Raw genomic sequence first — 12,018 nt, forward strand, 5'->3', positions numbered from 1 at the left:
GAAGAGAAAACTTTTTAAAGATGTTGCTTGTTCTTTCCTTTTTACATTCCAGTTTGCATACATTTCTGTACTGGTATGACTTTTTTAGAGCCCGGCAGAGGAGCTCCATCTACAGTAACATCTGTTCCCTCCTTTTTTCCCCATTGTCAAAAACGTCAGAGTGGCCCTGGCCAGTTTGGCTCAGCGGTTAGAGCATCGACCTGCGGTCTAGAGAGACCCGGCTTTGGTTCCCGCTAAGGGCACCTACCTCGGTTGCATTTGTCCCCGGCCCTGGTTAGGTCGTGCGGGTGGCAACCACTCGATGTGTCCCTTTCACGTCAATGTTTTTCTCTCTCTCTCTCTCCCTCCCACTCTATCTGAACAAGAAAATGGAAAAATGTCCTTGGGTGAGGATTAAAAAAAAAAAATGTCAGAGTGAACAATAGCTTCTTTCCATGGTGGTTATTGTGAGTGACTGTGTCACAGGAGATGCCCCCCTGGACCCATGCATGTTAGATCTGCAAGGGTCTGCAGAGAGCATCCAGCCCGCGCTTCCCAATGCGTAGCCAGGCTTTGAAAACGAACGTCTTGGTCTATGACAATGTCTTTCCATTTCGAGTTACGTTTATCATTACAAAAGAGTTTTGTTATTAGAATTGATAAAATATAAAAAAGGATTATTCAAATGGTTGTACAGGGGAAACGAGTGCTCACGACGGAACAGCCAGGGCCTGGCACCGCTGGGATAAAAACCCTCGCTGCCACAGCCCAGTGCTCGCCCTGGCCCCTTTGTCATACCACCTGTGCCTGATGGGCCAGCTGCCCAAGCCATCTCTTCTTATTCTGGATCTACAGCCCCATTGGCCCACTTGGATGACAGCCAGTACATTGAAGAAGGCAAGGCCAACGCCTTCCTATTTCCAGGGAGTCCCTTGATTTTTCTTGTGTGCCTTTACTAAGCACTGGTCACTGTGGCCACCAAAATGCCCCTCCAACTCCAGACCTGTGCCCTGGTCTGCAGAGACCAGTTTAGAGACTTGATCTCAGTCAGGTCTGGATGGTCCCAGGGGGACCAGGAACGGGATAGTGTGTGCTTATAATTTCCAAGAGGCTGTTCATCCGAAAGGGATGACCCAGCACTCCCTTGCACCTCCTAGAGATCAGAAAATAGAGACAATTCACTTTCTTTCCGGTCCTCTGAGCAGACTTGGTCACTGGGGCAGTACTGGCTCAGACCTTGCGAAGTCTCCCAGGATCCGTTTTATTAACCCACTGAATCCAAATGGATAGTCCCTGGTTCGGAGTTCCCCTGTTGTGCGCTGTACCTGGCATTTCATGTGTAATATTTCTAATTCTCAAAATAGCCCCGTGGGGAGAGAATACGGTGGTGCCTCTTTTGTGGATTAGGCAGTCATGGATCAGGAAAGTGAAGCAACTGACCCAGTTGCTGAGGGAGGAGGTTGGGACTGGAACCCAGACCTGCCTGACCACAGATCTGCCCTCTGCACACTTGCTGACTAGGGCAGTGGAGCCCAGGCAGGCCTGCTTGGCTAGCGCTGCCTTCTTATCCGACCTGGAGGTGTATATTCCAACACCCTCAAAGGGCGACCCGAAAGAGGGAAAAAAACAAAAAACACATTTTCCTATGCCAAATGCTAATCTAGCAATGTTTCCTTTTGGGATTAAGAAAACAAAATGGGCAATGGGAGAGCTAAAGGGACCCTGGGGTCATCCAGTGAGCTTGTTCCTGAGTGGATTCCCAGGACCCTGGTAGAAATACCGACTATCCCTAATATTTAAAAGAATTAAAAGGAGTGGAGACATATTCTGGATATAAGGCTGCCCAGCCTAACTAGAGCATCAGATTTATTTGAATTTGACTAGAATAAAAGAGAAATTATTTAACATCTTTTTAAATGACATTGGTTGGCATGACCTTTTAAAAATGTGAGATTCCCCATGGGGAGAAAAGTAATAAAAAGTCATGGATTAGAAAAAGGTTGTGTCATCCCAGTTCAGCACCCATTAACAAATATGAAGACTGGGGCCCAAACAGGGGAAGACATGTCTAAGGTCATGTCTTTCACATTTAATTTATTCAATCATCAGTCAACCAGTGTTGGGCCTTTCCTAGGGACTGCCCTGTGCTCAGTGCTGTCGGGTAGGGGTGGCAAAGGTATCGTAAGAAAGAGAAAACAAACCCCATTCTTGGCATCAAAGAACTTATGTTCTAACTGGGACCCTCAACTCACCTCCACCCCATCCCTGCCAGGGGGCGCAGCTTTATCTCTGGCCACATCTCTACACGTATCTCAAGTTGTCTCTGTTCTTAGGACACAAGTCAAGCCTGGTACGATTCACCTTCCAGCTCACAAAGCCTCTCATTTCATACCCAGTAGAGACCTGCATGGCAGGAATCTCTGCTCTCTCAAGTTTTTCAATGAGAAGAGTGAGGTTCAAACAAAATAAATTATGCAACTTATGAAAGAGAATTTCCTTGAACTTCCACAGTAGATCGTATTGCTCTGTGGCGTTTACCTGTCTCATGGTGTGGTCCCCTGTTTGATCAAAGGGCAGGGTCAGCCCATTTTTGTAATTTCTAAGTCCCTTGGTATAATTGCTTTGTAGGCAATTAGAGACATGTGCCTTGGGTAAATTGATGAATGTATGTATGAAGCAGGCATATAGATAAGTCTAACAAATATGCAAAACTTTACCATGACTTTAAATATGGGGTTGTTTTTTTTACTGATTTTTTTAGAGAGAGGGTAAGGGAGAGAAAGCTAGAAACATTGATGTGAGAAATATCAATTGGCTGCCTCTTGCACACCCCCTACTGGGGATCGAGACAACTCAGGCCTGTGCCCTGAACAGGATTGAACCAGGAACTCTTCAGTCTGTGGGATGACGCTCAATCCACTGAGCCACATTGGCTGGGTTTTACCATGATTTTAAAAAGACAAACTTAATAACTTAGTCACCTTAATTTTTAAGAGTATGATCATTGATTTGGCTATTTTAGATTTCCATCTTTTTCTTGGATAACCCTGACTTGTATTAAATTCTTAGTATTTTACAGCAAAAATCACTGAAAGGTGTTAGAGATCAAGTAAAGAATAAATCATTTGCTGTGATATTTATATACAGGAGTTTATCCTAGTATTTATGCTAAAACCTAGATATAGTATTACTCTCCTCCCCACTCTGTAGTTGTTATAAAATTTGTTCTTTTCTTCCACAGTTTGCAGATGTGTTTTTGAATGATGATTATGGACAGACTGTGATTTATAAACTAAGGTAAGTTTGCTATAGACCAAATGGAGTACTTTGGAGGCAGGTATGCATTTGCTGAATTTCTCATTTCTTGAGTTCCCTGTGCAACACTAAGAAATCACAGTCAGGAGGAAATCACAAGTCAGGAGGAGGTAGTCATTCTGATGTCACACTGACCTTGGTGTGGATGGGCAAAGTTGTAGCCTGGAGACAGCAAGATGCTGTGATTGGCTATTCAGCAATTTGCGCACATGGTCCTAAGCATTACCTGGATCGGTTTGATTTGATTTGATTCCTTGGCTACAAACTGTACCTGGTCAATCCTCAGAACGTGCATTCCAGGGGGGCCAGGAAAGAATGAGTGGCTCATGGTCATCTCTTTCCTCATATGGAGGGAGTAAGGGAGATAACACCCAAGTCTCACACTTGGCTACTAAAGAACCAGTAGTGAGCTCTTCCTGCAGTAAAAACAAGCATTTTTTGAGCATATCAATGGGCATTGTCCAGTGCGGAGGGCTATTTAAGGACCCAAAGAGGCAAAGGATTCTCCAGAAGTTAGCAGTTCTGTTTCAGCCTTCTCCGAAGCACATTCACACACAAGTGCTGCAGCCTGAGGAAAGTATGCTCTCAGACAATGAAGCTGAGCAGAAAAAGGAGCCCTAATGTATTCATATGTTATGGTTTTACTATTGCATCTATCTTTAGGAGCTTCCTCAAATTCTTTGTGGAACAAGATACAGTGTATGTTAATGCATAAAAATTCAGAGAGGGCCCCTGAAGCTGGTGAATTTTGAGCTGATAATGAATGAGGGGCCAGCGTGATTGGCAGCCAGGAGACCAGCAGGCAGACTAAGGGGAGGCACAGTGCTGCATGGCAAGGGGCAGGCAGCAGGCAGGGGGGGGGGGGGGGCCAGAACAGAGGCTCTGAAGCTGGAAGTTCACAGCGGACAGCTGCCGGAGGGCTAGGTGTTGTTTCAGGGCATTTGGTTTGACTTGGTGGAAAAGAGGGAGTCCATGCTTTGAGCAAGACTGGATAACACAGGAACAGTGAGGTGGGATGGCTTCAGCCAAGTCTGGGCTCCAATCCTGGCCTTGGCACTTCCTCGCTGCATGAATGGGCAGTTGTTTTAACCTTTCTGAACTTTGGTCACCTCATCTGTATACCTAAGATAATCTGATCGCCTCTCCTAGAACCTTGGGAGGAATAAATGAAGTGACATTGGAAAGTTCCCCTGCACAAAGTGCTTGCACATAGATGATTTCAACATGTTAGTTTCCATCTACTTCCCTTCCAGAACATGGGGCCCTGCAAGTGTGATGGAGAGCTGGTCCCACAGGTCATTTGGCGGGGGTTGGGGGGTTCCTTCTGTTTCTATGGAGCTACTAAAAGGGAGCCCGCAGTGTTCCTGTGAGCTCAGTGTCCTGGCCAGTAACTACTTCCCTCAGGGGGCTGTGGCAGGGTAAATGTTTCTTAGTCTTATTTAGAAAGACTTTTTATTTATTTATTTATTATTTTTTTTAAAATTTTTTGGTACAGCCCTGGCCGGTTTGGCTCAGCGGTTAGAGCGTTGGCCTGCGGTCCCGAGAGACCAGGGTTCAGTTCCCGCTAAGGGCATGTACCTCGGTTGCAGTTTGTCCCTGGCCCTGGTTGGTCGTGTGGGTGGCAGCCACTCAATGTGTCCCTTTCACATCGATGTTTCTCTCTCTCTCTCTTCCTCTCTCTCCCTCCCACTCTACCTGAACAATAAATGTCCTCGGGTGAGGATAAAAAAAAATAAAAAATAAAAAATAAATAAATTTTTTGGTACATGCCCCTAGTGGGAACCAAACCCAGGACTCTGGTCCGCAGGCAATGCTCCAACCGCTGAGCCAAATCGGCCAGGGCTAGAAAGACTTTTTAAAAAAATCTTTACCCAAGGATATGTTTTTTTTATTGATCTTAGAAAGAGAGGAAGGGAGAGAGAGAGAGAGAGAAGAAAGAACATCAGCGTGAAAGAGGAACATTGATTGGTTGCCACCCTTACGCACCCACAACCTAGGTATGTGCCCTGACTGGGAATCGAACCCACAACTTTTTAATGCAACCAATTGAGCCATCTGGCCAGGGCAGAAGACATTTCTTAGACTCCAGTGCAATACTCTTTCCTTTGAATCCCCAAGATCTTTATCTATGGTACAGATATTAGAATTGAAGGATCCTCAGAATTTCTCTAACTCTCAAATCTCTCTTTGGACAGAAGTGGAAACTCGGCTCAGGAGAGCTGTGACTGGTCTTGGGCCACAAGACATTGAGTCAGTCTTGGGTCTAGATCGCAGGTGTCTTAACTCCAAGTCCAGTGCTCTAGTCATTTATACTATACCTTTTGATGTCACTCAAGTCCACAGTGGCTCCTTTAACTCATGAGCATAACGTCTTGCTTCCTAAATTCGAGTGTAAGCTAACAGAATTTTGGAATGAATGAATTATGGATGGCATGTCTTTCCTCGCTCCACTCTGAATGCATGCCATAGATTTTTGGTCATTTAAAAAAAATTTTTTTTCTTTATTTATTTTAGAGCGGGAAGAAGGGAGAGGGGGAGAGAGATAGAAATATCGAAGAGAGAGAACATTGATTGGCTGCCTTCTGCATGCCCCTCACTGGGGATTGGGCCCAAAACCTGTGCATGTGCCCTGACTGGGAATCGAGTTGGTGACCTCTTGGTGCATGGGGTCGATGCTCAACCACTGAGCCACACTGGCCGGGTTCTGGTCATTTTTTAACTGATAAAGATTAACTTGTGTCAAAGACCCCTCTCTTCTGCCACCTACCTGCCCCACTACCTCCAAATCCTATCACAAGTGAATCATGGGAGACCATTTAAAATGAGAATTTGAAGCCATTTGGTATTTTGGACTGTGTTGAGGAGAGCATTCCTAACAACAGAATTTGGTTAATGTTTTGGATCATGCTGATTGTTCTGAAGAACCAACAGGGCTGTAAACATTTCCTAAATAGGTGGGGTATGTTTTTGAGCTTCTGTATTTATTCAAAAGTCATAATGAGGTAGAGGGAAAAAACTGGGCAGGAAAAATATATCCTGAGTCTTAAAAATACACAGCAATGCCCTGGCTGGTTTGGCTCAGCGGTTAGAGCGTTGGCCTGCTGTCCACAGGGTCATAGGGTCAATTCTGGTCAAGGGCTCCTACCTGGGTTGTAGGTGTGATCCCTGCCCCCGTCAAGGTCGTTCGGGAGGCAACCAATCGATGTGTCTCTTTCATACTGAATTTTTTTCTCTCTCTCCCTCCCTCCTGTCCACTCTATCTAAAAGTCAATGGAAAAATAATATTCTCAGGTGAGGACTAACAAAAATTAAAAAAAAAAAAAAATACACAGCCACAAATAAAATAGGGAGAGTGTTTAAAAAAATTTTTTTATTGATTTTACAAAAGAGGAAGGGAGAAGGAGAGAGATAGAAACATCGATGAGAGAGAACATCGATTGGCCACCTCCTGCATGCCCCCACTGGGGATTTTGCCCACAACCCAGGCATGTGCCCTGACCAGGAATCGAACTGGTGACCTCTTGGTGCATGGGTTCATGCTCAACCACTGAGCTACACCGGCTGGGCAGGGAGGGTGTTTTTTTTTTTCTCTCTCTCTTTTATTTTTTTATTAATTTATTTATTTTTGTTACAGATGTTTCTCCTTTTTCCCCCACTGATTCCCCCCTCTCCTTCCCTCCCCGCCCTGTCCCCAGCTTTGTTGTCCATGTCCATTGTTCATGCATACAAGTTCTGTGGTTTATCTCTCCCCCACCACTCCCTCTTCTGGGGATTGTTAGTCTATACCCGACTTCTACATCTCTGAGACTATCCCATTCCTCAGACTGTTATGTTCATTGTATTTCACAAATAAGTGAGATCATATGATACTTGTCTTTCTCAGTTTGGCTTGTTTCTTAGGATAATACTTTCCAGGTCCCTCCATGTAGTCTCAAAGGATAAGAGATCTTTCTTTCTTTTTTTTTTTTTTTTTTTTTTTTTTATCCTCCCTGAGGATATTTTTCCATATTTTGTACAGATAGAGCGAGAGAGGAGAGAGAGGAACAGGAGAGAGAGAGAAACATCGACGTGAGGGACACATCGAGTGGCTGCCAACCCGCACGACCCAACCAGGGCCGGGGACAAACTGCAACCGAGGTACGTGCCCTTAGCGGAACCGAACCCGGGTCTCTCCGGACCGCAGGCCCGACGCTCTAACCGCTGAGCCAAACCGGCCAGGGCGAGATCTTTCTTTCTTATAGTTTGCTAGTACTTCCATTGTGTATATGTACCACTGCATTTTTATCATTCATCTACTGATGGAACACTTGGGCTGTTTCCAGATCTTACCTATTGTAAATAGTGCTGCTACAAACATGGGGGTACATACATTCTTTCTGATTGTTGTTTCAGGCTTCTTAGGGTATATTTCCAGAAGTGGGATCACTGGGTCAAATGGAAGTTCAATATTTAATTTTTTGAGGTAACATCATAGTGTTTTCCATAGTGGCTGCACCAGTCTGCATTCCCGCCAGCAGTGTACTAGAGTCCCCTTTTCAGGGAGGGTGTTTTTAAAAGACCTTTTATTTCTCAGTGGTTGTATCATTTGATTCCTTTGGGACAATGGCAGAATTAGAACCTGGCCCAGCTGTTGTTAGGACTCCAACTGCAGTGCTGATTAGAGAGAGTAACAAGTAACATCTGAAAGAGTAACTTTCAGTGTCTTCCTCTTAGCAGACACTCAGTATTGGGTGATATGATTTGGTATTATATGCTCATGTTTCCCACAGCCCCATCTGTCCTGTTTCAGTTCTCCTCTGGGTCTCGTGTACCCAGGCCCAATCACATGCCCACTTTGCCTGCTGACTTCCTGGCCATTGCTGGAGTGACCCAGACTCTGTGTGGTTGATTACCGCTCTCTCTGGGCACAGGGAGGAACGCCAGTCCTCTCTGTCTCTCTCAAAGTACAATTCTGAGGTTTAACAGCTCAGCAAGTGACTTACTTTTGATTTTCTACAGAAGATAACAAGTTACTCTTTCAGATGTTACTTGTTCTACTTCTGATTCGTTCCAGGCTCCTAGATCCTAAAAATGATTGTCCACAGTTTTCTAAGTATCCTCCAATGGGTTAATTTAGCCATAGGTTTCCTCCAAATACACATTAAATAGAGATCTCTGGGCCTGTAAACTGCCATCTTATTGTAACCCCAGGCCTCCTTATTGGGCCCCCCATTATGGATATATCTGTGCATCAGAATTAGAACTGGGAGACTTGGGAGTATGGGAAATTCAAAGACCAATTTGTTGATGCTTGTGTTTAGTTCATCAAGTGATGAATTCATTTCATTTTTAGATTATCTGCTCTAGCAAGATCCGAAATGCGTGCTGGTGACAAGCTTGTTGATGTAGAAGTAGTAAACATTTTTGCAGAAAATTCTAAACAAAATGAGATGACTGTATCTGAGGCAATTAATAAAAGAATTTCAAACAACTCTGCTGACTTTGCAAGCTATACTAGTAAGTACCAAATCATTTTATTCAACGTTTACCTAAACACCCACCTACTTGTTTGTAGACGTCTCCATTGTATGTAAGAAGGGGGCAAGAAGAACTGATAACTGAATCTGCAGATGTCTCCAGGAACGGACCTTTTCACCAGTCCATTCTTCCTCCTTTTCTTCTCTCACTTGGCTCCCACGCCTTTCTAACCATCTCCCAGGTCATCAACCTGCCCAGTGTGTTTCTCTTTTTTGGAAAATAGTCTTGGACAAATGCTCTCTGGACAGGGAGAGATGAAGCAAGGCAAATCAAGAAGGTTTTATCTCCCGTTGTAGCTTTCCAGAGGATTAGAGAAATGTTACCTGTTGTCTTTGTCCATTGGTTATGTTTATATGCGTAAGTTCTTTGGATTGTCTCTTCCCCTGCCCCTCCTCTGAAGTTTGTCAGTCTGAACCCTACTTCTATGTCTCTGGATCTGTTTTGTTCATCACCTTATTTTGTTCATTATATTCCACAAATAAGTGAGATCATGTGATACTTGTCTTTCTCTGACTGGTTTATTTTGCTTAGCATAGTACTCTCCAGGTCCCTCCATATTGTCTCAAAAGATAAAAGATTTTTCTTTCTTTCTTTTTTTTTTTTTTTTATCCTCACCGGAGGACATTTTTCCATTTTTTGTTCAGGTACAGTGGGAGGGAGAGAGAGGAACAGAGAGAGAGAGAGAAACATCGATGTGAAAGGAACACATCGAGTGGCTGCCACCCGCACAACCGACCAGGGCCGGGGACAAACTGCAACCGAGGTACATGCCCTTAGCGGGAACCGAACCCGGGTCTCTCAGGACCGCAGGCCGACGCTCTAACCGCTGAGCCAAACCGGCCAGGGTGAGATTTTTCTTTCTTACAGCTTCATAGTACTCCATTGTGTATATGACCACAGCTTTTTTATCCACTCACCTATTGATGGACATTTGGGCTGTTTCCAGATCTTAGCAATTATAAATAGTACTGCTAAGAACATAAGGGTACATATATTCATTCTGATTGGTGTTTCAGGCTTCTTAGGATATATTCCTAGAAGTGGGATCACTGGGTCAAATGGCAGTTCAATTTTTGATTTTTTGAGGAAACACCATATTGTTTTCCTAACATGTTTTTAAAATTTATTTTTCAATTACAGTTGACATACAATATTATATTGTTATACATAGTGATTAGACACTTATATAACTTACAAAGCGATTACCCTGATAAGTCTAGTACCCATCTGACACCATGCATAGTTATTATAATATTATTGACTGTATTCCCTATGTTGTATTTTATATCTGTGTGACTATTTTTTATAACTGCTAATTTGTACTTTTTTAAAAATATGTTTTTATTGATTTTTTACAGAGAGAGAGAGAGAGAGAAACATCAATGTGAGAGAGATACATCAACCAGCTGCCTCCTGCACACCCTCCACTGGGGATTGAGCCTGAAATCTGGGCACATGCCCCGGCTGGGAATCGAACCAGGACCTCTCAGTCCATGGGACTATGCTCAATTCACTGAGCCACACTGGCTAGGCTACTGGCCCTATTTTATAGATGGAGGGAAGGACCCACCAAAAATCAAATGACTGAACAAAGAGAGCCCATAGCCAATAAATGGCACCGCCAAGAATTTTCTATTTTCTTCCACTTTTACCATCCTGTCTTTCCCCTACCCAAATACACCACTATGCCCTGACAAGAATTCTTTGCTTCTTTTCTTGCCTTGTTTACTTAGACAGACTTTGCCTCCTTAGACTGTTCAGATCTTCCCTGTCTTTCAAGACAACCCAATTCCCACCTCCTCCATGATGTCACCTTTACTACCTGAACCCCTAATTCCCGTTGTACTTAAAGTCTGGACTAGGAGTTGCTATGGGTTCAAACATGTAACTCTACAAAGATGGGACCCAAAAGTTATATAGCTACAAAGTCCCTTGTGGAACCCAGCATAGAGTAGGCGCAGAAGAGATCTTGAATTTGAACATAATTGCACTGCTTTGGATTGAATTAATTTGAATTGAATAATGTAAGGAAATAGTCATGGAAGAGAAAATTGGGATTTAGAATCCCAAATTTTCATTTGTTAAATCCCCAAACTTATTCAAAGGACATTATAACAACAAGGCGGGGGAGGCTTTCACATGTTGCTTTATCCATACTGTCTTACTGAATATATCTTTGAATTATTTGCAACCCTCAGAGCAAGATCGGTGTGAGTTTTATGGTTGTGTGAAGAATAATGATGACTGCAGCGATGGTTTTCTGTGCCAATGCAAAGAGGGGCTGGAAAGGCCCAACCCACAAACTGCTGTGTGTATTGGTAAGTGCTCCACCTGCTTCTAAATGGCCTTCACAACCCCTACCCTCTCTCCTCTCACATTTGCAAAATACAAACATACTGCTCAAGAGTCCAGGTGCATTTCAGATCCGAAGGGATATGAATTTTGGCTTTAGACATACAACCCTGAAGTGTGGCATTGGCTGTGAGCTGGGGTCGCAGCCCATGGGTAGCTTCATGGGGGGCACATCATGTGCACAGCCAGTGAGCACCTCATTTTGCCTAGAAAAAGAAATGTGGAAAAATTGTATTTTGTGACATATCACTTTGGGGCTCAAGAGGTTGTTTCTGAAAATCACCCAGAAATCACTCTGTTCTGAAGCGTTAGGTCCGAAGTGTGCTGATACCTGCAAGGCAGAACACAATATGCAATGCGTGGTGAAGAGCGATGGGACCCCTGACTGTGTGTGCCTGCCGGGCTACCAGAGGGATGACAGTAGGAACTGCCAACCGTAAGATAAATTGTTCCTTTTATATCTTGCCATTGCTGGAGCTTATGCATGGGGTAATGGATTAAAAGGACAGAGTTTGCAACAGGGCTTTAGGGTCAGGAAGTTGGTAGGATGGCATAAGTTAGGTAGAGAGCATCATCATCATTACCATTGTCGTCGTCACCATCTTCATCATCATCAGTAGTTTTTGAACGTTCTGTATGTGCTAGGACCCACACTAGGTAATACCTCCCACACAACAACACTGTCAGGAGTGTATTAGTCCTCCTTCACAGGGGAGGAAACTGAAGCTCAGAGAATATAAATGCTTCGACCCAGCTATAGGGCAGCAAATAAGTGGCAGAGCCCAAGGGGGTCCCACTAGGCATCATGCCTCTGGGGTTCGGCTTCACCTGAATTGCTGAATATTCCTGGAGCTC

The 12,018-nt window shown here is 44.0% G+C and overlaps 1 long non-coding RNA gene across 1 annotated transcript; it reads left to right on the forward strand.

The window, feature by feature from the left end:
- The first annotated feature begins 3,220 nt into the window (after window positions 1–3,220).
- On the forward strand, window positions 3,221–11,092 carry LOC118617449. Its single transcript, XR_004956830.1, has 3 exons — window positions 3,221–3,276; window positions 8,627–8,790; window positions 11,010–11,092. It is a non-coding gene; the product is annotated as an uncharacterized LOC118617449 (long non-coding RNA).
- The last annotated feature ends 926 nt before the right edge of the window (window positions 11,093–12,018 follow it).

The sequence above is a fragment of the Molossus molossus genome, unplaced genomic scaffold (assembly GCF_014108415.1).
Source record: "Molossus molossus isolate mMolMol1 unplaced genomic scaffold, mMolMol1.p scaffold_m16_p_5, whole genome shotgun sequence".
Taxonomy (NCBI): Eukaryota; Metazoa; Chordata; class Mammalia; order Chiroptera; family Molossidae; genus Molossus; species Molossus molossus.